General features: G+C 40.3%; 2 long non-coding RNA genes across 5 annotated transcripts; one reads left to right on the forward strand and one right to left on the reverse strand.

The window, feature by feature from the left end:
• The first annotated feature begins 8229 nt into the window (after positions 1 to 8229).
• LOC113091797 (uncharacterized) lies at positions 8230 to 25872 on the forward strand. Of its 4 annotated transcripts, XR_003287442.1 has the most exons (12): positions 8231 to 8562; positions 8999 to 9073; positions 9839 to 9913; positions 11215 to 11269; positions 12733 to 12826; positions 21014 to 21127; positions 21514 to 21676; positions 23969 to 24061; positions 24166 to 24493; positions 24771 to 24881; positions 24982 to 25155; positions 25237 to 25872. It is a non-coding gene; the product is annotated as an uncharacterized LOC113091797 (long non-coding RNA). The 4 variants fall into 4 exon arrangements; XR_003287443.1 differs by having other exon boundaries at positions 8230 to 8562; positions 8999 to 9069; positions 24771 to 25155; XR_003287440.1 differs by having other exon boundaries at positions 24771 to 25155.
• LOC113091798 (uncharacterized) lies at positions 8976 to 9885 on the reverse strand. The gene is made up of 3 exons (XR_003287444.1): positions 9827 to 9885; positions 9680 to 9731; positions 8976 to 9055 (listed from the first exon to the last, which is right to left on the reverse strand). It is a non-coding gene; the product is annotated as an uncharacterized LOC113091798 (long non-coding RNA).
• Positions 25873 to 26934: the final 1062 nt, after the last annotated feature.

Raw genomic sequence — 26934 nt, forward strand, 5'->3', positions numbered from 1 at the left:
TATGTTTCAAAATGCTGTATTTTTTGAACGCAGCATCGTATCGTTTCGCAAATAATTACAAAAATATTCGGCTCCATGCCCTGAAGGTACTCAAAAAGTTTGGTGGCAGCGCCACCTTGTGGCCAATAGTTATAATGAAATATCACATAAACGCTAATAACTTTTGAATAAATTAGTCTATTAAAATTAAAATGGTCTCGCTATATTCTGTGGGTCATGCCGAGAGTATTGATACCAATAATGTGAAAATTGGCCTTACTTCCTGTCCGCCATTTTGCTTAATGTTGAAAACCTACTTTTTCGAACTCCTCCTAGACCGTTAGCCCAATTTTCACCAAATTTGACGTGAATCATCTTCAGACCATGCTGGCAAAAAGTTATGGATTTTGTGTCGATATACGTAACAGTTCTCATTTAGCGCATCAACGAATTTGCTGGAAGGGTGCCAAAATGCATTTGAGGCTGTATCTCTGCAACACTTTGACATATTTGCACCAAACTTTGTATGTGTCATCGCCACCTCACACTGACCATGCCACATAAATTTGGTAACAGCGCCACCTATTGGTCAAGAGTAATAAACCATTCATTAACCATGAGTAATTACACTTTTTAAAATGCTAATAACTTTTTAGTCCATTAGCCTATTGCAAAGAAACTGGGCTCAAAATATTCCCTGGCTTATGCCGATAACATAGATACCAAATATGCCAGTGTTTACTGAAGTTCCGGTCCACCATTTTGATTTATGTGGAAAACCTACTTTTTCGAACTGCTCATGAACCATATGTCCAATTTTCACCAAATTCGAATCAGATGATCTTCAGACTATGTTGACACAAAGTTATGGATTTTGTGTCGATAGACAAAACCGTTTTCGCATACCAAAGCGACAAAGTTGAAACACAATGACAAAATGACACTTGAGGCTGCATCTCTGGAATGCTGTGGCATATTAACACCAAACTTTGTGTGTGTCATTGAAAAGTCAAACAGAGTACACCAAATTGATTTCATAACAGTGCCACCTATTGGTCAAACTTTATAAGCCAAGTAATCATGCTACTAGAGGTGGTATTATGATTTTTTTTGCCATTTCAATTACAATAATTCAAAAATTACTGTTATTGCTCATTAATGTATTTGGTGTGATGCTTCATGCCATGCTTAGCTCCTACATTTGCCGTTGGAGTGCTTGGCCCCGTAATTGCTGCTTGCAGCTATATTTATTATTCTTCTTCTTCCACCCCAAGTCTATGGTAGCCCATAGAACCGATTGCGGGAAAGTTGTATAATTTGGCACACTAATAGAGGACTGTCTGAACATTAACCGTAGCAAATTTGAAGTCTCTAACTCAAACTCTCTAGCGCCACCAATTGTCTAAACTTTCAAAAACTTGATGCTAATAACTCTTGAACCGTAAGCCACAAAATGAAAATTCTTTTTTCCTGTGATTCCTTGGCTCATGCCGAGTCGAATGGACACCGAATTTCAAAAATCGCAAGGTTTAGTTTTTTCGCTATCGTCAATTGTTCGTAAAACCTACTTTTTCGAACTCGTCCTAGGCCGTTGCACCGATTGTCACGAAAATTGAATCAGATAATCTTCAGACCATGCTGGCAAAAAGTTATGGAATTCAAGTTGATTTCTCAAACCGTTTCCGAATAGCTCATGAACGAATTCTTCGAAAAGCATGCAAACGTGAACGTGAGGCTATATCTCCGCAACGGTTTGGCCTATTGAGACCAATCTTGGTGGGTCTTATAACAACCATTCCCTGGGACTACCTGCAGTGTTTCGGCGCTGTGCCCCCTAGTGGTCAGGAGATATGAAAAATGCATGTTTTTGCTCATAACTTCTGAAAGGTTTTGCCAAAAATCACGAAAGTGGTGTCTTTAGATTCAGTGCATCATTCCGAGTCGAACGATACCGAATTTTCCCAATTCGGCCATTTTGGGCGTCGGCCATTTTGAATTTAGTTGTAAATTGCTGTATCTTAAGAATGAAGTTCCGTATCGTTTCGCCAATAATTACAAAAATGTCCGGCTCCATGCCCTGAATGTACACAAAAAAATTGGGGGCAGCGCCACCTTGTGGTCAATAGTTATAACGATTTTTCGAAAAATGCTAATAACTTTTGCATACATTAGCCTATTGTAACAAAGCTGATGTTGATAGATTCCTTGGGTCATGCCGAGAACACCGATACCCCATTTGTCAATTTTGGCAAAATTTCCTGTCCGCCATTTTGATTCATGTTGATAACCTACTTTTTCGAACTCCTCCTAGACCGTTGCTCAGATTTTCACCAAATTTGATTTGGATCATCTTCAGACCATGCTGGCAAAAAGTTATGGAATTTGTGTCGATACACGTAACCGTTTTCAATTAGCGTACCAACGAATTTGCTGGAAAGATGCCAAACTGCATCTGAGGCTGTATCTCTGCAAAGGTTGGAGATATTTACACAAAACTTAATATGTGACATTGTCACATCACATTGACCACGCCACATCATTTTGGTCACAGCGCCACCTATTGGTCAAGAGTAATAAACCAATCAATAACCGCTAATTATTACATTTCCAATAATGCTAATAACTTTTGATTGCATTAGCCTATTATCATGAAACATGTCTCAAAATGTTCCTTGGGACATGCCGACAACATACATACCAATTATGTCATATTAAGCAAAACTTCCTGTCCGCCATTTTGATTCATGTTGAAAACCTTTTTTTTTAAACTCATCCTCAACCGTTTGTCTGATTTTCACCAAAATTGAATCAGATCATCTTCAGACCGTGCTGACAAAAAGTTATGGATTTCGTGTCAATAGACGAAACCGTTTTTGTACAGCGCTGCTTCAGATGTCAGGCATCTTCACAAAATGAGTCTGAGGCTATATCTCTGCAAAGCTTTGTTGTAATTAAGCCAAACTTGTGTGTGCCATTGTCTAACATGGAGAATAGGCTCACAGACACTCACACACAGAAATGAAATGGTTCAACTATTATATGAATAATCAATAAGCATGATTACACACACACACACACACACAGAGAGAGAGAAGTACATGCCCACACATTTTGTTGTATGTAGATATTTGAAATAAATTATAGGTGACACACAACTCACAGAAAGACTTCTTTTCTTACATTTCTATGTCAGGTTTCATTGCATTCATATTCTGACATAATAGTAAACATTTGATATACATGTATGAATAAATTGTTGAACTTTCACTCAATGTGATCTTAAATGCTTGAACAGTAATATTAAATAATAGTAATATATATTTTTCTAGATGAATCAATCATCGAGACAATGAACTGTAATGTTTTAGTCTTTAGTGAGCCCATTAGTGGTCTTCCAGTGACATCTAGTGGTCGTAAATGCAATTTATCATACAACACTGTCTCTTTAACCTTTATAACTGTTATATGTTGTCTTAATTTCATTCCAAAGAAGCATACGCAATTTATGTATAATTTCACAGTCTAGATAATAGTACTGCACTGATTTTAAATAACCTAGATATGGCTGACAGTAAAAGAATAGAACAGAATTACAGACACACACAAACATGAAATGTTTAAACTACTATATTAATACTCAATAAGCATGCTTAAACCCACACACAGATGCACACATTTTGTTATATATATAGATAATTAAAATAAATGATGGGTGATAAAACCTATTGCAAGTCTTCTGTTTTTATGGGCTTCTATGTCATTTTTCAGGTTTCATTGCAATCATAATCTGGCATAATTATAAACATTAGATATATCTGTATGAATAAATTGGTAAACTTTGATTCAGTGTGATCTGAAATGCTTGAACAGTTATATTAAATAATAGTAATATACATTTTTTCTAGATGAATCCCTCAACAAGCCCATAAACTGTAATGTTTTAGTCTTTAGTGAGCTCATTAGTGGTCTTCCGGTGACATCTAGTGGTTGTAATTGCAATTTTTTATTCAACACTGGGTTTTGAAGCTTTATAAATATTACAGTGTTCTTTTTTACCTAATCTCTGTTAAATTTTGCATGATTGTTTAGAAAAAATACAGATCTAATGCATGTGTGATTATATTAGCCCTTTTTTTTTTGCAGTTTAATGCCATTCACAACAGAAATCTTTTGTTTTTTAGCTGTTATAGCACCAGCTATTTTCTGATCTTAATGAAACTTTGCATGCTTGGTGGGTCATCTTTCACATGTTATAACCAAGTTTCATAAAGTTTTGAGTTTTTGTTTCAGTTTTATAGGCTTTAGGTTACATGTGGCCACGGCCCTTTCCTAAATGACCTCTTATAGCTAACCAAAGGACAAAATGCAACATATTTTTGAAAATTATTGATCTAGAGAGTCCATAGAATATTATTGCAGTGGTTTGATCAAGACTGAACAAAAAACCAGGTGACCCAAAACATTCAAATTCGTGGACCAATTTTACGAAAAAGGCTATAACTCGGGAACAAAATGAGATATCTTCACCAAACTCAGAACTCATTTGCATGAACAAAAACTTTAGTCAAATTATTTTTTTTTTCCATATCTGCCACTTGGTGGCGCTACAGGATGAAAAAAAATCAAATGGCTATAACTAAGCAACCGTTGATCCAATCAACTTGAAAATTGATATGGCCCAATGTGGCACAACTGCTCTATGAGGAATTTCACTTATCTTAAAAAACATGGCCGCCATTGGCCAAACAACTTTAAGCACCTATTTGACAAGGTTAATGGAAGTCGATCGGAACGAAACTCGGTGGGCATGTTCGACTCATTGCCCTAAAGGTCTGTAAGTATTTTGAAAGAAATTGCCCACAACATTGTCACCTCCCACAGAACACAACAAAGCGATTTGATTACAGCGCCACCTATTTTCCAAAAATGATAATGCATCATTTTACTGGAGTTTTACTGGCTGTTTCAATTACACTCTTCCAATAATTGCTTTTCTTACTCGTTGCATTTGGTCTGATGCTCCATGCCATGCTTAGCTCCTCGCTGTGGAACTTTTATTAACGATTTTCAGCCATTTCAATTACAATCATGCAATTATTAATTTCATTATTCATTGTTGCATTTGGTCTGATGCTACATATGCTTAGCTCCTGATGTTGCCGCTGGAATGCTTGGCCCCGTGATTGCTGCTTGCAGCTATATTTCTGAACTTATTTCTAATAATTGCCATAAACCTCAAGTTCTCTTTGCTACTATTAACTCTGTTTTAAATCCCTCTGTGCATCCCATCTTAGAGCCCTCTACTGCTCTCTGTGACAATTTTGCAAAGTTATTTGTTGATAAGATCACAATTTTAAGATCTCAATTGTCTAACTCAGTGTATACACATGATGTTCCATTATGTTCTTCCATCTGGTCTGAGTTTGAGTCAATTAATAATAATTAATAATAATTCCTTACATTTATATAGTGCTTTTCTAGACACTCAAAGCGCTTACATTGTCGGGGTATCTCCTCATCCACCACCAGTGTCCAGCATCCACCTGGATGATGCGACGGCAGCCATATTGCGCCAGAACGCCCACCACACACCAGCTTACTGATGGAGAGGAGACAGAGTGATGAAGCCAATCAGCGGATATGGGGATTGTTAGGAGGCCATGATGGTCAGAGGCCAATGGGCGAATTTAGCCAGGATGCCGAGGTCACACCTCTACTCTTTTCGAAAGACATCCTGGGATTTTTTTTTTTTTTTAATGACCACAGAGAGTCAGGACCTCGGTTTAACGTCTCATCCGAAGTACGGTGCTTGTTGACAGTGTAGTGTCCCCATCACTACACTGGGGCGCTAGGACCCACACAGACCACAGGGTGAGCACCCCCTGCTGGCCTCACTAGCACCTCTTCCAGCAGCAACCTAGTTTTCTCAGGAGGTCTACCATCCAGGTACTGACCAGGCTCAGCCCTGCTTAGCTTCAGTGGGCAACCGGTCTTGGGCTCCAGGGTGATATGGCTGCCGATTGACCTGGACACATGTAATGAAATTGTTGGTCACTTAAAACCCACTATCTGTCCACAGGATATTATTCCACCTTCTTTCCTTAGGCAAATTATGGACCGGGCCTGTTACTTTTCAGTGCAATGTGTAAAAAAAAAAAAAGGTTTAACAGCAAAAGCCAATTCAATTATCAAAATATTAAGTGATTTGTCTGTGTCAGTGATGAATAGGGTCATGTTTACCATTCCAAAAGGGTGAAGCTGATTACACGTCTGGAGCATTTGTATAATGTGAACAGCTCAGAGTAGTGTCCGGTTTAAAGTCATTGTATGACCACACCGCCATGTTCATAAACAAAGCTTCAAATATTTTCACTGTGCTGAGCCAGGGCTCTCCAAACTCGGTCACATTTCATGGTTAGACATTTATTGATTATTTAGCTTTTGCAATTAGTTAAAATATTCATATTCTAACAAACAAAGGTAATTACTTCCGCTTTTGAAAGTCATTATGTATTACTAGTATACAATTTATGCAAATAAATGTATTTTGCACACAAAATGAGATAAGAGAGAAACTCCTATTCTCCATATGATTAGCTATAGGAGGAAGTAGCTGAATGACAAATCATTCTGCTTCTTAACATCTCTTATTGTAAGCCATATGTATAATAAAAGTAAAGGTAAGTGATAGGACGTTTTATTTTTGGATAAACATTTTACTAATAAATACAATCTCTCTTAAAATACCTTATTGGGTTATGATATTTAAAACAGTTTGGTTTGATCTAGCGCAGAACTAAAACTTTAATGAAATATTTCCCCCAATTATAAAATACATTTATCATTATCTAGATCCACACTGGAGAGCTGCTTTATAACAGGAAATCAAGTTATAATTCTAGCGACACTGACTCTGTATTTTCATGCTTAATATTGAAAAGCTATCTATTGCATAAGGACTGTTATATAAATAAAGGTGACTGGACTTTTCTTTACTGGAGTACCTGGAGAACCTCAGAGTTCGTGCAAACATCCACATCGCTGTAATCAAATGTGTTCTTAAGAGCTGATTTAACATTGTGGTCAGTTTTTGTTGAGTTTATGCAGTTATTGAGAGGAAGGCGTACATATTCATCCAAGGTTCGGATCGGCTCGGTTTGCTCAAACTGAAGTGCTATCTTCTTCTTTTGAATTGAATCAGGTATTTCATAAGTGTATTACAATCTTCCGCTACAGCGCCACACTGGTCAAACTGCATTATTGGAGGCTTTCACATTAGGCATACGAGATCAAACCACTAACGTTACTCAAAAACATTTGCCGACAATTTTTTTTTTCTTGTTGACGTTGTCGATAATGTCGACTAATTGTTTCAGCCCTAGTGTAACGTTATATATATATATATATATATATATATATATATATACTCAAGTCAATACGTTACAGAGAGTCGTGCGCTTTCACATCTCCCAACCGCTCAAAATCATCTATTAACGGTGCAGTGAACAGATTACACAATACTAGACTGCAAAACAAAAGCACCCCAAAACAGAAACTCTAAGAGCAATTAAAGACTTTGACTTAACACAAGAAAAACTTTAGATTTTCTTACCTGACTGGTACCTCTTGCTCTCCTTCGCGCTGTCATCAAATGCATTGGAAATCGTCACTTCCGGGTTTTTTTATTTATTACGAAATTAAACAATTTACGTTAGTTTAATGATTGCTAATTAATTAAAATTGGAAATTAAACCGTTTAAGTTGATTAAGTACAATACAATTGTGTTTTGGCGGAAAACTAAATATATTTGTGTTGTTTTAACAAAACATATCTGTGTAACACAAATCCAATTTTTTGAGTGTACAGATTTGACTGCTAAATGATAAAGAATGATGTACGGCTCCCATGAAAAAAAAATAGTGAAGACCTCTGACAGTCTTACAAAAATGTGTTATGTAGTAGAATTAGTAGAATATAATGTTAAACTTTATGTTATGTAACATTATCACTGTTTACAATGTATCACTTGTATTTTTGGCTTGTTGTTTCTGATTGCACACCTCCAGGGGGAAATCCAGATCAAATCCCAGAAAGTAAAATTAAAACAAAATGAAGTTAAAACTTGTTTTGAACAATTTATTTGTCATCTGAATATAGATTTTTAAGTTGGGGGGGGGGGGGATTTAGATCTTTTATTGAAAAAAAAAATCTGGGATTTCTTTTTTTTATAGGTCATATTGCCCAGCCCTACTAGGTTATTAAAAAGCTGACTTTTCACAGCTCCTAAACCGGGGGGGGGACAAACGTCGGTCCTGAAGAGCCGCATCCCTGCACACCTGAACAAGCTATTCAAGGTCTGAAGGGTTACTAGAAATCAGGTTAGTTTTAATTAGGGTTGGAGCTGAACTCTGCTGCAGCTGTCCTGAACCCTTCTTACCCAGCTATTCATAGTAGATAACCATTTTATCATTTTATCATTGTCCATTTGTGTCATTTCAGATTACAACACCGTTTTAGCGATCAAATGTAACTTACTCTGTGTTCTTCCTTGGTAGTCACCTGAGGGTCTCAAGACAGTAAAGGTGTTAAATTAAACACAAAATATTATTCTGTTTTAGATTGTGTGAAGGGTTGTGAATGCTGCGGTCACACTAGACTTTGAGCTTGCAAAGTTTCCTTGGACGCAGTGTTGTTAAAAAAAACATTTAAATTCAACACACAACGCATAATAATCCATTTAAAAGGTAAAAACACACAATCTACTCCACTTTCTCTCAGCGCTGCAGTTTTACATTTTTTGCTGTGATGTATCAAACTGCTATTGGTGATACAGTTTCACGTGATGTGAATTCGCAAGTCAAGAGTCACCAAGATTGGAACTTTGGAATGCAGCGAAATGCGGAACTTTTCCCACAACTTGCGCTTCCGGTTTGATGCATTCGCATCCATATTAATGGAAGTCAATGGAAAGAATATTAATCTTTATTCTATTTAATGTTCTTTTACCTTGTGTGTCAGGTGGATGAGCACTCCAGCTGTCGCTATGATGGTCCGCCTGAGAGATGCCCACTGGAGCTGAGAAAGATGGAGTGGGTGAGATTTGCTTGTTACATTAAGCAAATTAACAAACTAAGGCCTGCAACACACTCAGTAGCCAGAATCACGTTTTATTTTTTTGGTTAAAAAATCATGAGCCATGTGAAATCATGCAGATCAGTATAAAAACATTTTGAGGGGCATGGGGTTGGTGGTCATGATGTTTGAAGTCCAGGGTTTTTCCTGGGTCAAAAACGGTCTTCGGTGGAGGCTGACGATCAACAGTATTTCTGTTTCGTATGTCTCACTGTGAAGACGCAATTGACGTCACTTCCTCAAGCCCCACTCGCGGCATTGTTTAGATACTTGATCTATGTTTCTATCCATGTATGTATCTACTTTGCAGTTATTTGAATGTACATTGATACATTGCAATTGCAGTTTGAACTGTGATCTGTCATGCCATGTTAATGCCACAAAATTCACATTTACATTTACTTTTTTGGGAAACTTTGGTGTCTGCAGTATGTATATAGAGTGCCCAAAATGGTAAAAAAAATAATAATAATAATGAGCGACTCCTTTTCTATTAAATAATAGAAGGATCTGTGAAGGGTGTCAAATTAAAAAAATTACTTGAGTGGATTTTTGTAATGAACTTACTCTGGCCTCTTCCTTGGTGGTTCCCTGAGGGTCTCAGGACAGCAAACGTGTGCTTTATGGATTGAACACAATGTTGTTACATTTTTTAGATGTATTTAAATGTTGTGAAATGTTTCAGATTTCCTTTATCCCTGATCATGCTTTTACCTTGTGTGTTAGGGTGAGCAACACACCAGCTGTCGCCGTCATGGTCTGGCTGAGACATACGCAGTGGAGCTGAGAAAAGTGGAGTAGGTAAGCTATTTCATGCATACTGAGTTTTTTTACACTGTTAAAGAGTTGGATTCCCATGCTAAACATGGACAAAGTTTAAAAAATTAAGTTGTACGTTTGAAGGAGTATTTCTGTTCCAAAAATACTCCTTCCGGTTTGTCACAAGTTTCGGAAAGTTTTTTTCGAGTATGGCTCTGTGTGACGTTAGATGGAGCGGAATTTCCTCATATGGGTCCTAAGGGCACGTCTGCCGGAAGAGCGCGCGCTCCTGTATAGCAGAGCACTGAGAGCACAACAGACTTCACTGATCAGAGCGAGAGCGTCGCGAAATGTCACAAAAGGAGTGTATTTTTGGTTGCCAGGGCAAGACAACCCTGCACAGATTACCAAAAGAGAAACAGCATTAAGGGACCAGTGGATGGAGTTTATTTTCACAGAGCATCAACGGAGTTGTGCAAGTGTTTGTTCCCTGCATTTCGAAGATTTCGTTTTACAAACAAGGCCCAGTTTGGCGACGGATTTGCGTATCGTTTATTTCTTAAGGATGATGCAATCCCAACGAAAAAGGGTCACGATCGTGTGTTGGAACCGCAGGCGGTGAGTAAAACTGCTTCAAATATCTCTGCCTCCTTGTTAGTGCGTCCGCCTCCCATGCCGGAGACCCGGGTTCGAGCCCCGCTCGGAGCGAGTCGTTGCTGCTGCTGCTCTCGTTCAGTTTCAGCCTCGGGATCGGATTCTGGATCATAAATAAATGGCTGAATCTGACTGTAAGCCATGGTTTGTTTTGGATGATGTTTTTTTCCTCAAGGTAATGTCACAGCTTCCAAACGCTCTCAACGCAAAAGCCTACTGGCGCTCGTGATTCTTTAGCTCCGCCCACACGTTACGCCTCCAGTCGGTCGTGTTTTTCCGGGAAAAATCGGTACAGACTATCTTTCTCTTATGAATATAATAAAACTAAAGACTTTTGGGAGTTATGAAGGATGCATTACTACTCTATAGGTACTCAAGATTAACAGGATATTGAGAGAAAACGAGCATTTCACCCCCCCTTTAAGTGGAGTAATGACGGTTCATAATCTTAAAGGGACAGTTGCATACATATATAAAAAAAATTGTTAATTGTATAAAGCGATTATGAATTGGAATTTAGCCACTCATATTGTATCCGTTACTTCTACAATCTCTGTATGGACTATGAAAATGTAGGAACAGAAATCCCTGAGTTCATTGAATATTTTAAAAAGTTTTTGGGTTTAGAATGACATGATCTATGATTTAAATTAATTGCATCAAATGTTGATCTACATTTATCTTTCCAGCTAGCCAAATACAACTAATTATTTACCTTGGAAGCTGGGGAGACTCTCACACCAGGTCTGTTGTTGGTCTTCCGTGTCCCTTTGTTCCTGATTGACACATGCTGTTGACAGTTGGGGGATCATTAGTGGCATTCCATATGTCATTCACCTTTAATCTTACTTCATACTGGGTCATTTTGTGTCAGATCATCCACAATTCAGAAACTTTCCTGAATCAAATTTGATATTTTAAATTTTTTTTTTCTTAAACCAAAATATTGAATGTCACAAGATTGTTGAAGTCAACAGATTTTACTAATATAGCTACCAATCTTTATGTAAAAAATAAAATAACAATGCTGCCATCTTTCTAATTCCATTGTTATTTGGTTGTTAAATCTTCATGTGGACCCCCCCCCCCACTCTCTTTTATTTATGGCATTCATTTTTTTAATTACTATTGTTTTTTTATTATTATTATCATTATTATTTTCCATTTACCTTTTTTGTTGCGTTTTGGAATGGCTGGAGGTTTTGGTGCAGGTGGAACACTTGCTTTGTTTGCAGCTTTTCTTTTTTTAATGGGTGGTTGTTCTGCTACCTTGTCATAGATATGATCTGTACTTGTTTTCTTTCTAGGAAAACAAAGATAAAAAGAACAACTGCACACATTCATTGCCTCTTTGTGTGATGTAGCAAATACTCATAGAAATGTGCTCAATAACTTTTCTGCTGTATTTCTCCTTAAAGGGTTAGTTCACCCAAAAAAAAATGAATTATGTCTTTAATTACTCACCCTCATGTTGTTCCAAACCTGTAAGACCTTTGTTCATCTTCAGAACACAAGTTAAGATATTTTTGATGAAATCCGAGAGCAGTCTGATCCTGCATAGACAGCTTTGCAACTACTACCTCAAGGCCCAGAAAAAAAATAAGGACTATAGTGCTTCAACCTTAATTATGAAGTGAGGATAATACTTTTTCAACAGTAATTTTTTTTTTCTGTGTCAGTCTCTGACATGCATTCATGAGAGGTGCTGATGCAGGAGCCAGCATTTTGACAAAAAAAAAAGCACTGTTTTAACAATGACTTTAATACCTTCCTGAGATGGTAGTGGCATTGATGTCTATGGGGTATTTTATCAATAATATCTTAATTTGTGTTCCAAAGATGAACGGAGGTCTTGATGTTTTGGAATGACATGAGGGTGAGACATTTTTGGGTGAACGCTCCCTTTAAGGCCTCCCTTAAAACAGTTTATACTACTGGGGTGTTGAATGCTTGAATCTGATTGGCTGACGTACATTGTGAGGTGTGTAATTATTGTCTGTGAAACGCACGGCGAACGTAGTTCCAGGCAGCTCTCTCCTGTAACAAATTACAGGACTAACAAAAACCAATCAGCTAATCAGATTCAAGCATTCAACGGCCTCGTAGTATTAAACAGATGACACATGAAGGCAAATGATGCCATTTTCATTTGTTAAATCATTTCTTTTGTCTTTTTGCGAGGACCTACTTGGGAATCCTTTTTCCAGCAATTTCAGGTTCTGAGTTTATGTCAGAAGTATAGCTGGCCTTCTTCCAATTGTTGGCTACATTCTGAAATGATGCTGAAAACAAGAAATGCAGGTACGGCTTCATTTTTGTTTATTAAAGCTATATGAGATCATGTTTTACAGTGTATATAAATTATGTGCAAAGATTCTGAAAAATGAAAAACAGGTAATTAGTGGTCGACCGATATTTTTTTGACTGCCGATATCTCAAGATATCACGATGGCCGATATAAAGTGTGTGTATATATATATATATATATATATATATATATATATATATATATATATATATATATATTGTATATATGTGTGTATATATATATATATATATATATATATATATATATATATTAGGGGTGTAACGGTTCACAAAATTCACGGTTCGGTTCGATACGATACACTGATGTCACGGTTCGGTTCGGTTAGGTTCGATACGTTTTAGATACAGCAAAATGTAAAAACATCTCAACTTTTCAGAATGCCGCAAGCGCACCGCGGGTCATGTGACAAGAACCAACCAATCAGCTTCATCCTTTCCCGTAACAACGTTGAGAGCTCAGCCAAGATGAAGGATCAGCTGATCATAGTTGTATATGGATTGCAATTTTGAAATAAATTTAGTAGCAGAGCTACTGCAAGCGATTTTTAGAGCTGCAAATCCATTTATCCTTCGCTGAAATTTCCGCGTCTCATGGAGAGAGCACGTCATTGTTGCTTAGCAAAGACAGACGCCTCATGAGCGCTTCTGCCCGAGCGCTTTGGAAAGGAGGAGAAAGACGCGCTTAGCGTTTTCCATGCGTTTTTAGGCACGATATGTGAACGGCCCCTAAGGCGCTCGCTCACTCAGCACGCGCTGAAGGCTCGTTGCAAAATGTCGAATGCATTTAACAGACCAGAAATATAAGATCCTAAAATAACCAACAGGTCTGGTGTTTGGGTTGGATTCCCTGTAAGCTATAGTGTCTAAATGCTGCAGGGATAGTTTGCTGCGTGCATGTTTCTCCTTTTTTTTCGTCTTTTCCCAGATAGTACTGACGCATATATCCCAGATATTCCCGCTGGTGTTTTTTTTTTTTTTTTGTATTCCCGCTGGTGTACCCTGTCATGTTGCAGATGCGACATACCGTTGTTTTTTTATCCACCACTCTCTTGCCATCACCATTATAGCTTAAAGGGAATCCAAAGTGCACCCAAACACCAGACCTGTTGGTTATTGGAGGATCTTCTCATTTCTAGTCTGTTAAACGCATTGGCTATTTTGCAACGAGCCTTCAGCGCGTACTGAGTGAGCGAGCGCCTGCTGAGTAGCCTAACATAAACATATAAGATGGTGTTTTTTTCTTCTTCGGGAGTGTCAGGGGCGTTGCCTGTTACGTTGTTTGGGTTATTGGGCTACCTTGTTGAACGCATATCATTATATTTCTCTCTCTCTCTCTTTTTTTTTTTTTTTTTCAAATATAATTAAATACTCCAACGAACCGTTCGGTATACATAATGCGTACCGCGTACCGAACCGAAAGCGTCGTACCGAACGGTTCAATACGAATACGCGTATCGTTACACCCCTAATATATATATATGTATGTGTGTATATATATATGTATTAGTGGTGGGCCGTTATCGGCGTTAACGTGCTGCGTTAACGCAAGACTCTTATCAGGCGATAAAAAAAATATCGCCGTTAATCTTTTCTCAAAGTTGGGTTGGGAGCTGAGTCTATACTAAGCAAGCTATGATGACTTTCACCTTGATATTTTATATAACCTACTGAGGCCAGCCTAAAAAGATGCTCAGGACAGTTGACGGGCCATTGCTGCGCATCGTCACGAAAGCTAATCTTTTTCACGTTTTTAACCCTTACCGCTTGTCGATTTAAACATTAAAGCATCCAAACACAAGACGCAGAAAAGCTGAACAGAGTAGCTGGTTACTCGCGCGCTGTGTTCGGTGACGCAGAGAGAGAGAGAGTGAGAGCCGCGTATCATGGACATCGACACTGAACCAAGCTCTCTTCTGCGAAGAGAAAGGCGTCTCAAAACACTTGAACATCGAATTTGCTTATTTTTGCTCTAGTGCCGACAAATACATACAAAATATGTCAAAATATCCACCTTGGAAATTATACTTGAAAAAACTGTCAGTTATTCCTTAAGTGAAAGTAAACAGTTGAGGAAAAAAATGGGATGTGTATTATATTGGATGCATTCCTCATCTCTTAAAGTGACCGTGCCTAATTTAGCGACTGGCTGCTGTAATGTTAATCCAAGAAAATGAAAATCACTCACTGCTCTTGACTGAATTAGTTTGTAGTTTTAACAGTCAAACCAAAAATTATTCAGACACCAGATATAATTTTTGATATATATAGCAAAACCGTAATAATTTGAGAAATGTTGAAGGCGTCTGAATAAATGTAGGTTTGATTGCACCACCTAGCTTGATAAACCCCTTCTCAAAGACTTAATGTGACGAAGAGGCTGAGACTGTCGGATCCATCTGCAGTATTTTATTAACACAGGTAAGGGCAATCCAAGAATCGTAACTTAAACAGGCGTGGGTCAAAGGGCAGGCAGCTTAGGTTCACAATCGAGATCAGATTCCAAGTCAAAATCACAAGAACAAACACGAGATACAATCTAGAGGCAGAGTAGGGTAAATCAAGACTTCACAAATGAACTAACAGCAGAGCAGTCCAGATAAAGGGGAGCTAAGGATACACAGGTGAATATAATGCAAAGCTAAGGAGATTAATCAGGAGATAATGAGCAGGTGAGTAATAGGCAGTCCTAATATGCAGGAGAGAGGGATCTGGTGAAACCAGGAGGAGGCGTTGTCGAGCGTTCCGTGACAGAGCCCCCCCCCCTGCGAGCGGCTCCGGAAGCGAGGACCTGGCTGACGGCGGGGTCTACCACGGGGTCTAGGAGCAGGTCGATCTGGATGGTCCTCGGTGAAAAGCCGCAGTTAATGTGGGATCCAGGATGTCCTGAGACCTGACCCAGGAACGCTCCTCGGGACAGTACCCCTCCCAGTCGATAAAGTACTGCAACACCCCACCGTGACGTCTGGAGTCCAGGATCTCTCGCACCCGGAAAGCCTCCGCGCCATCCACCTCAATGGGGGGAGTCTGCACAGGAGCGACCTCCTCCCGGTTCCTCTCTCTCCTGGGGGCGACAGCGGGTCTGAAAAGGGACACATGAAATGTGGGTGAGATCTTGTAGTGAGCAGGAAGAGCCAAACGAAAAGAAACTGGTGTTATCTGACGTAGAATCTTAAATGCCCCGACGAAACGAGGAGATAGTTTCCTGCTTGGGAGCTTGAGACGGAGATCTCGGGCAGAGAGCCACACCCACTGGCCGGGTCGGTAACTGGGACCCCCACGCCTCCTCCGATCTGCCTTATGCTGGTAACGGCGAATGGCGCGCTGCAAGTGAACATGAGCAGCGTCCCAGGTGGCCTCGCTGCGTCGGAGCCATGCATCTACTGCTGGGAGGTCGGAGGGCTCCCCGGCCCACGGGAAGAGGGGAGGTTGGAAACCTAAGACACATTGAAAAGGCGTTAGACCAGTGGCAGGTTTTAACAGGGAATTCTGGGCATACTCCGCCCAGGCCAGGAAGCGACTCCAGTCCTGCTGATTCTGGTGGCAGTAAGTTCTTAGAAATCGAATCAAATCCTGGTTTAGACGTTCAACCTGCCCATTGGCCTGGGGATGGTAACCAGAAGTTACACTGACATTGATATTGAGCTTGGAACACAATTCTCTCCAGACACGGGAGGTAAACGGAGGCCCGCAGTCAGTCACAATGTCTTCGGGCAGACCAAAGAGACGGAACACATGGTTGAGAAGAGCCTCGGCTGTCTGTAAGGCCGTGGGCAGGCCAGTCAGGGGTATAAAACGGCAGGACTTAGAGAAGCGGTCCACCACGGAGAGGATGGTCGTAAATCCCTGGGATGGAGGCAGGTCCGTAACAAAATCCACTGCGATGTGCGACCAGGGGCGCTGTGGTACTGGCAGAGGTTGTAATAATCCAGCGGGTTTGAGATGGGAGGATTTTACAGTGGTACAAATGGAGCATTGATGAATACATTTTTATGATATCAGACTGGAGTGAATCCCACCAAAAGCGATTGGAAACCAATTGTGTGGTGGCCGCGATACCAGGATGACCAGCTCTAGGGGTGCAGTGAACCCACTGAAGCACACGGTGGCGGAGCCGAGACGGAACGAAGAGGCGGTCGGTGGGACATTCTGGCGGAGCGGGATGATTACGTAGAGACGCCGTGATCTCAGAGATTATGTCCCACTGGACAGGTGCCACGATTAGTGCAGGGGAAATCATGGGCTCAGGTTCAGATTCTTCACTGGGACTATCAAACTGTCGGGACAGGGCGTCCGCTTTGCCGTTCTGGGAGCCCGGCCTGTAGGTAATCTTAAAATTGAATCTGGAAAAGAACAGAGACCAGCGAGCCTGGCGAGCATTCAAACGCTTAGCTGACCTGATGTACTCCAGATTCCTGTGATCAGTGAGCACTGTAAAAGGCTGACGAGCTCCCTCCAGCCAGTGCCTCCACTCCTCAAAGGCGTTCTTCATTGCCAGGAGTTCGCGATCACCCACGTCATAATTGCGTTCTGCAGAGTTGAGTTTGCGGGAATAAAAGGCTCACGGGAACATTTTCGCAGGGTTACCATACCGCTGAGACAGCACAGCCCCCACTCCTGTGTTAGATGCATCCACTTCAATTATAAACTCCCTTTCAGGATCCGGGTGATGGAGAATAGGAGCAGAAGTGAATCTTTCCTTGAGCTGAGCAAAGGCCGCAGCGCTCTCCGTTGTCCACTTAAAATATTTACCCCCTCCTCGAAGCAGAGATGTGAGGGGAGATGCAATTACACTGAAGTTGCGGATGAATCTGCGGTAAAAGTTGGCGAAGCCCAAAAAGCGTTGCAGCTCCTTAACAGAGGAAGGTTGGGGCCACTTCACCACGGCTCTGACCTTGCTGTCATCCATCAAAACTCCGTCCGCACTGATAATATAGCCCAGAAAGGAGATACGTGTCTGGTGGAACTCGCACTTGGAGAGCTTGGCATAGAGCTGGTTATCAATCAGGCGCTTGAGGACCGCACGAACATCTTGGACATGCTCCTCAAGGGAATCAGAATAAATCAAAATGTCATCAATGTAGACAATAACTCTCTGATGTAACATGTCCCGGAAAATTTCATTTACAAAGGCTTGAAAAACTGAAGGACTGTTAGACAGGCCGAACGGCATTACCCGATATTCGTAGTGTCCGGATGTAGTAGAAAATGCAGTCTTCCATTCGTCACCACTCCGTATGCGAATCAGGTTGTATGCGTTCCTTAAATCCAGCTTGGTAAAGTAGCGGGCAGTACGAAGCATCTCTAGGGCTGCTGGGACTAGCGTGAGAGGATAGCGGTACTTCACTGTTACTGCATTTAGGCCACAATAGTCGATGCACGGCCAAAGACCCCCTTCCTTCTTCTTAACGAAAAAGAATCCGGCTGAAGCCGGAGATGTAGAGGTAGTGATGAAACCTTTAGCCAGCTGTTCTTCAATGTACGCCCTCATGGCTTCTGTTTCAGGTTGTGACAGCGGATAAACTCTTCCCCGTGGAGGTACAGCCCCAGGCAAAAGCTCAATGGCACAGTCGCCGGCACGGTGAGCCGGAAGATGAGAGGCCTCGGTTTCGCTGAAAGCCAGAGCTAGATCGTGGTATTCGTAAGGAATCCTCTGAAAATCCACTCCCTTGAGGGAAGCGCTGTGGAGTTCAGAACCTTGGACAGCAGCCATACAGTTGATCTGACAGAATGCGGACCACCGGGATATTCTCCCTTCTGACCAGGAAATTTGGGGGTTGTGTCTCTCTAGCCATGGCAGCCCCAAGATTATAGGATGCCCAGGTGAGTGAATAGTGAAGAACTGGATAGTTTCAGAATGCTGTGTCCCGAAGCTGAGCGTGAGGGGTTGCATGGTGTAATGCACCCCTCCAGTCCCCAGGGGGCGTCCATCCAGTGCTTCCACGGTCACACCAGACTCACATGCGAGGAGAGAAACATGATGAGTTCTGGCAAATGCAAGGTCGATAAAATTTCCAGCAGCTCCAGAGTCAATCAAGGCCTTTACGTTTAAAGTTTATCCGTTAAACTTCAAAGAACTATCCACAGAGAATAATTTAGAAGAGTGATTAGAACTCACCGCAGCAGAATTCCTGAGTGTTGGATTAACTGGACAGGTAGCTCTCAGATGTCCTGCCTCTCCGCAGTACATGCAAAGATGATTACGGCGTCTCCTCTCCCGCTCCGCCGTAGAGAGGCGCGTGTAACCAATCTGCATGGGCTCCGACTCCGTGCTGGGGGAAGCGCACTCAAAGAAACTGGACCTGAGAGGTGTGCGTCAGGAGCGAATCAAGTTGTCAAGGCGGATGGCGAGCTCCATGATTTGATTCAAGGATTTACCATCGTCGCGGCATGCCAGCTCTCCCTGGAGGTCCGAGTTGAGTCCCTTGCTGTACAGGAGCCTAAGAGGTTCCTCCTCCCATCCAGCTTGAGCTGCGAGGGTCCGAAAAGAGAGTGTGTAGTCCGCTGCGGTGGAATTACCCTGACGTAACATGAGCAGTAGTTCTCCTGGGTCCTTTCCTCCCGCTGAATGTTCAAACACCTCTCTAAATTGGGTTAAGAACTCATCATAAGAGGGGAAAGATAGCTGACCTCCATACCAGAGTGCAGTAGCCCATTCCAGAGCTCGGCCGGTGAGTAGTGAGCATATGAAGGAAACGCGGCTCTCATCAGTGGAGTAGGACTGTGTCTGCTGGTTAAAATACAAACTGCACTGCAACAAAAATCCCTTACAGGCAGAAGGTGAGCCATCAAATTTCTCAGGAAGGGATAATTTAGGCTGGTTTGTATTGTTACTCACGGCAGGTGTAACGGGAGCGGATGCAGCGGTACTCAGAGCTTGATTCTCAGCCGTGCTCGGCGAGGATAGGGCTCGGACAGATCTCACAAGCTCCTCGGTAAGAGCTGTTAATTTGACCAGCTGCTGCTGATGGGCGGCCAGCACATTAGCTTGAGAGGATACCTCAGAGGCCAGTCGATGGAAATCTGCTGGATCCTGTTTTGGTGAAGTCTTCTGTGACGAAGAGGCTGAGACTGTCGGATCCATCTGCAGTATTTTATTAACACAGTTAAGGGCAATCCAAGAATCGTAACTTAAACAGGCGTGGGTCAAAGGGCAGGCACCTTAGGTTCACAATCGAGATCAGATTCCAAGTCAAAATCACAAGAACAAACACGAGATACAATCTAGAGGCAGAGTAGGGTAAATCAAGACTTCACAAATGAACTAACAGCAGAGCAGTCCAGATAAAGGGGAGCTAAGGATACACAGGTGAATATAATGCAAAGCTAAGGAGATTAATCAGGAGATAATGAGCAGGTGAGTAATAGGCAGTCCTAATACGCAGGAGAGAGGGATCTGGTGAAACCAGGAGGAGGCGTTGTCGAGCGTTCCGTGACACTTAATGTTTGTCAATTTTATTTGGGTAACACACATATTCTGAATGCCTTCGGCAGAATTCGAATGAGCCATTTTAATCTAGATTCATCTAGATTAATTTCAAGATCACAGTGAGATTAATCTAGATTAAAAAAATGAATCTGTGCCCACCACTAATATGTATATATATATATATATATATATGTGTGTGTGTGTGTGTTTATATGTATGTGTACGTGTGTATTTTTATTTTAATTATATATATATATATATTTTTTTTTTTTTTTTTTTTTTTAATGTTTGAGAAACTTGAAATGATTTGAAAATGAATTGTATTCAAAATAAAAGTGTAAAATAAATATACTTTAGATGATAACTTCCTGATTCTGTAATTCTATTTCAGTATTTTTCTCAAATAAAGAAATTATTAAAAATATAGAAAGAAAGAAAGTAAACATTGGTAATCTGGAAAGTTTGTGGAGATGGTCCTCACTGCAGAACACAAGATCCTGATAATGTCCGGGTTTCAGACACACTGTCTCTGTTTAAATCTAGATTAAAAACGCACCTCTTTGGCCAAGCATTCAAATAATGCATCTTATAATTTTGGACTGCATTTATATCGGAGCAAATGCGTATTATTATTTTTTAGCTTGGGATAAACTAATTAATTTTACTTGGCTGGAACAGCAGCTATGCTAATGATGTCTCTGTTTCTGCTGGGATCTTCATCCCGTGGTAACTAGGATTTACACAAGCTCCAGTCTGGATCCAGAACACCTGAGAAGAGATGATGCTGACCCTCAGAGGACTGCAGATGATGCTAACCCAGAGACAACATACAGAACTTCCACATTTTGGTATAAGTTTGATTGCATAATTGCTGTTTGTTTATGTCTTCTATTGATTTTTCCGATTTTTCTAGCGTATGCACATAAACTGACAGTCATCACTGAAAAGCTACTACTAAATATTTTAGAAAATTAATTTTCTGTAAAGTTGCTTTGCAATGATTTGAATCGTAAAAAGCGTTGTACAAATAAACTTGAATTGAATTGTGCTCTGGTGCTCTCATTCTCAGTGCCATCAAAATAAAAGTCCCGCCTCGAACACATCAGCCAAGCAGAATAACTTATCAGCTGATGCCGATATTTGAAAAATTGGCCTTGGTGATATATCGGTCGATCACTACAGGTAATCTGGGGAAAATCATTGTTTAATTTACATCATCATTTACTCTTACCAGACTCGTGCAGGATTCTTGCTCTATGTCTGGTCCACCCTTTTTCTGGCTGTGGTGCCTCCATTGTCCTAACACTCTTCAGCAACCTGTCAAGATCTTTATATGGTGGCCACCAGGACTTGGCAGCTGGTCCAGTCGTCCCTTCTCCCTCAAACTCCACGATTAGGTACATTTTTTTTTTTTTTTGCAAGCCTGAAACTCGTATTTTTTATTAACTCTTAAATGAAACTTAATTTTGAACATTGTATTTGAAATGCATGAACTATGAAACAAAAAGTGCTGATAAAGAATTACTCCATATGTAGAAGAGGAATTGAAACGAATTGATTGTGATAGGGGACAAGAAAAATTTTACTCTCTATTTCCTCAAACTTGCAGAATCAATCAATCAATCAATCACTTTTATTTATATAGTGCTTTAAACAAAATACACTGCGTCAAAGCACTGAACAACATTCATTAGGAAAACAGTGTCTCAATAATGCAAAATGATAGTTAAAGGCAGTTCATCATTGAATGCAGTGATGTCATCTCTGTTCAGTTTAAATAGTGTCTGTGCATTTATTTGCAATCAATTCAATGATATCGCTGTAGTAGAAGTGACCCCAACTAAGCAAGCCAGAGGCGACAGCGGCAAGGAACCGAAACTCCATCGGTGACAGAATGGAGAAAAAAACCTTGGGAAAAACCAGGCTCAGTTGGGGGGCCAGTTCTCCTCTGACCAGACGAAACCAGTAGTTCAATTCCAGGCTGCAGCAAAGTCAGATTGTGCAGAAGAATCATCTGTTTCCTGTGGTCTTGTCCTGGTGGTCCTCTGAGACAAGGTCTTTACAGGGGATCTGTAGTTGTCCTGGTCTCCACTGTCTTTCAGGGCAGTAGAGGTCCTTTCTAGGTGCTGATCCACCATCTGGTCTGGATACGTACTGGATCCGGGTGACTGCAGTGACCCTCTGATCTGGATACAGACTGGATCTGGTGGCCACGGTGACCTCGGAACAAGAGAGAAACAGACAAATATTAGCGTAGATGCCATTCTTCTAATGATGTAGAAAGTACGGTGTTATGTGAAGTGTTTCCGGTTCCGGTTTACCTAATTAATGCAGCCTAAAAATCCTTTAATGGATTTGGATATTAAAAGCATATTAGTATGTTATGTGTATGCCAGGTTAAAGAGATGGGTCTTTAATCTAGATTTAAACTGCAAGAGTGTGTCTGCCTCCCGAACAATGTTAGGTAGGTTATTCCAGAGTTTAGGCGCCAAATAGGAAAAGGATCTGCTGCCCGCAGTTGATTTTGATATTCTAGGTATTATCAAATTGCCTGAGTTTTGAAAACGTAGCGGACGTAGAGGAGTATAATATAAAAGGAGCTCATTCAAATACTGAGGTGCTAAACCATTCAGGGCTTTATAAGTAATAAGCAATATTTTAAAATCTATACGATGTTTGATAGGGAGCCAGTGCAGTGTGGACAGGACCGGCCTAATATGGTCATACTTCCTGGTTCTTGTAAGAACACTTGCTGCTGCATTTTGGACTAGCTGTAGTTTGTTTACCAAGCGTGCAGAACAACCACCCAATAAAGCATTACAATAATCTAATCTTGAAGTCATAAATGCATGGATTAACATTTCTGCATTTGACATTGAGAGCAAAGGCCGTAACTTAGATATATTTTTGAGATGGAAAAATGCAATTTTACAAATGCTAGAAACGTGGCTTTCTAAGGAAAGATAGCGATCAAATAGCACACCTAGGTTCCTAACTGATGACGAAGAATTGACAGAGCAACCATCAAGTCTTAGACAGTGTTCTAGGTTATATATACAAGCAGAGTTTTTAGGCCTTATAATTAACACCTCTGTTTTTTCTGAATTTAGCAGTAAGAAATTAATCGTCATCCAATTTTTTATATCGACTATGCATTCCATTAGTTTTTCAAATTGGTGTGTTTCACCGGGCTGCGAGGAAATATAGAGCTGCGTATCATCAGCATAACAGTGAAAGCTAACACCATGTTTCCTGATGATATCTCCCAAGGGTAACATATAAAGCGTGAAGAGTAGCGGCCCTAGTACTGAGCCTTGAGGTACTCCATACTGCACTTGTGATCGATATGATACATCTTCATTCACTGCTACGAACTGATGGCGGTCATATAAGTACGATTTAAACCATGCTAATGCACTTCCACTGATGCCAACAAAGTGTTCAAGTCTATGCAAAAGAATGTTGTGGTCAATTGTGTCAAACGCAGCACTAAGATCCAATAAAACTAATAGAGAGATACACCCACGATCAGATGATAAGAGCAGATCATTTGTAACTCTAAGGAGAGCAGTCTCAGTACTATGATACGGTCTAAATCCTGACTGGAAATCCTCACATATACCATTTTTCTCTAAGAAGGAATATAATTGTGAGGATACCACCTTTTCTAGTAATCAACCTTTTTTCAGAAATCAACTGTTGTTGAGAGGTCATCCACTAAATGAATGCCAAGTGTAGAGGATGGCAGTGGATAGTCAAAAAAGGATTCCTGGTGGTTGAAGGTATTGTAAGCAACATAAATTTCATCCCTTAATGAAATTATGTTTTGCAGCTTAGCAACTTTGCCGCCAATGCAAACGTGACTGTTTGCCTTATCCAATTTCAGAGTGTGTTGGCTTGTTCTCAACTCTTTATATTGTGCATCATGGAAGGATGCAGGATGCAGGAAGAGGACCAGTCGCATGTGGTTTTTCGAGCAGATGTGGCCTGGTTTTGCATTTCTGAGAGTCTTTTTATTATTTGACTGAGTGGGCATGTTGGTTTCCTCAGAAGTCTTTTGAGTTTGTTTAGGTGATTCTCATACTTGAAAGCACTGAAGTTGTCAAGGACACCATGCTTTTTCGCATCATCTGCAAGATGTACAAGGCAGAGTGCATTGTAGGACAAGAATTGTGGACCATACAGTTGACCAAAGTGAGAGACAACGAGCACCAGTAAGTCATTGGCATAATCACAGTAGTCTTCAATCAAACTGTTGTTGCACGGGATGAAGATTCCCACAAAAAGTAGCAAGAAATTTTTGTACACCTGTGTGTTAAGGAGATCTTTCATCATGACAGGTCCGGTATACAGTAAAAACTGCCTAAACTCTGTTGCCTTCCACCTATCAATTTCTCTCAGTGCCCTTGGTTTCATTGCAAACTCCATGGGCACACTTCTCCGAGCATTTAACAGTCTTTCTGACAATGTGTTTATTTGAAATCCTGACAGCCTACAAGTCAGAGGACCCATCTTCAGCCACAAGAGAAGAAGCTATCTCATGATGGTGCATGTAGTCGAGGGGAAAACCAAAGACCATGTTTAGGGATGTTTCTTCAAGAGGTGATGGACCGTGATGATGATCAGCATCTGTCTTATTTCTGAAGCTCTCATTAGTTCTTAAAGGCATGTCAGTTCTTGGAAATGTCATTCTGTTTTCTAGGTACAAACCATCCTGTGTGCATTTTTCACATCCGTGATAGCCTGTGTGACCTTTAACATTTTTCAGGAATGCATGGGCAGGTGCATCACAGACCATCGAAGAGAAATTGAACATCACTCCATCGAATTCAAATCCTTTAGCTAATTCATTTACTTCAGAGATGAATTCTTGAAGGTACTCAGCTAGGGATGTAGGTTTACTTGTGCCACAAAATAAACCTATTGTCACTGGTTGCTCTTGTTTGATGTTTTGCAGTGTCTCTAGGATGGGCCAGAACTGTGTTGCTGAGCTCTTATAGAGTGGCAAACCATCAATGCTGACCTGAAGCTCAAAACGTGTGAATGTTGCGCAGAATGTCAACAAATGTTGAGCAATGAATTCAATGCCACATGTGTAATTTTGTGTTCAGTAGCCCAGGATGCCAAATCATCATCTAATGAATTTGGATCTGATTCTGATTCTGTGTCTGATTCACTGTCATCAGGAACACATCTTCAGTCTCATCAACATGAGAGAGACAGTCCATGAATGTATCTTCATCATCATTTTGACCTTGAATGGTTTTACTGTGCATCCAACCCAATTCTTTCCCCCAAGTTGTTGCCTGTATTGTCTGCAGTTGCTGATCCACCTTGTCCTTTGCTTTCCGTCTCAGTGTCCAATAGGATGGTTCATTTGAAGCCATAGTATTAAGACCTTAATACAAACAACCCTATTTTTTGTTTTTTGTTTACTGGCCTACCAAGTCATATGCATTAACATAATGTACATACCTTTAGTTGGTTGACGGATGGTAATGGATAACTTTCTGTAGTCAAATTAAACAAAGGAAATAGTTAAATGCAAAAATTTAAAATAACTACATAAAAAATAAACAATTACATATCTAAATTTTCAATTGAACTGATGCATTTTGTGGGTGGTTATATAAATAGTTTACAGTACAATATAGTATATCTGATTTAAATCAGAGATTGACAATCTGTAATGGAGGTTTAAACAGATTTAATTCTTAATCTTTCCCTGGAAGAGATAATAGGTGTGTTTGACTTGAAGCAGTGCTGTGCAGACCGATCGGAATATGACATCACAGTACCAGCTTCATATACTTTTGAATCGCTCTCACGATACTTTGTCATAGTTTAAGCGGTGCTGCGCAGACCAATTGAAGTTGAACATATCTGAAGTGTAAACTCTCACGGTCAGTTCTGGGTCTTGTGCAGTAATATGATGAGCAGGTGTTTAGTGTCATCACCTTACATTATTGAAATGTTATATTGACCTGGATTCAAGTTTAAAACTGGGAAAGAAGAAATTAAGGGTCATTAATGTTGTGAAGCTGCATAACATCTGTTCAGATGAACATTTGTGTAGTCTGTTTCCTCCTGAGGTTTCTACCTTGTAGAGTTAAATATCTAAAAATGAGTGTCTTTGTAACCATTCTCAATAGATACTGAAACCATTTTAATGGTGCTTTTAAATAAAATATTAAATGTAATATGTGAGGTAAGCCATGGCTAGGTGTACATTTTACATTTTTAATATATGCTGTGAAGGTAAAGAACTACATGAACTGAAGCCATGAATCAGCCCTTAATTATAAAAAACGGGGTGATCAATTAGGTCAACACTGATCCAACAGCCCTGTCTGTAGTTAACCACAAATAGCAGGTTCAGCGGTGTTTGAGAAGGCTTGAAGCTGAACTTTCCAGGAAGTTATATAGTTATGTAGACAGGTAAGTGTTGGTGTGACTAATTATTGAGTTGTCTATTGCTCATAATTATGCTGTAGTTAATTTATAGGCAGGATGTACAGTAATTGCATTAAATACTGTATAGACTATTGAACATTTGTCTAAAACAATAGTGAATTTAACAAACATCTCAAGTTTAACATTTACAAGAGTGTAAATAGTACAGTAATGTTATTACATTTGAAGTACTGTACAAAAT

Source organism: Carassius auratus, unplaced genomic scaffold, assembly GCF_003368295.1.
Source record: "Carassius auratus strain Wakin unplaced genomic scaffold, ASM336829v1 scaf_tig00214305, whole genome shotgun sequence".
Lineage (NCBI taxonomy): Eukaryota > Metazoa > Chordata > Actinopteri > Cypriniformes > Cyprinidae > Carassius > Carassius auratus.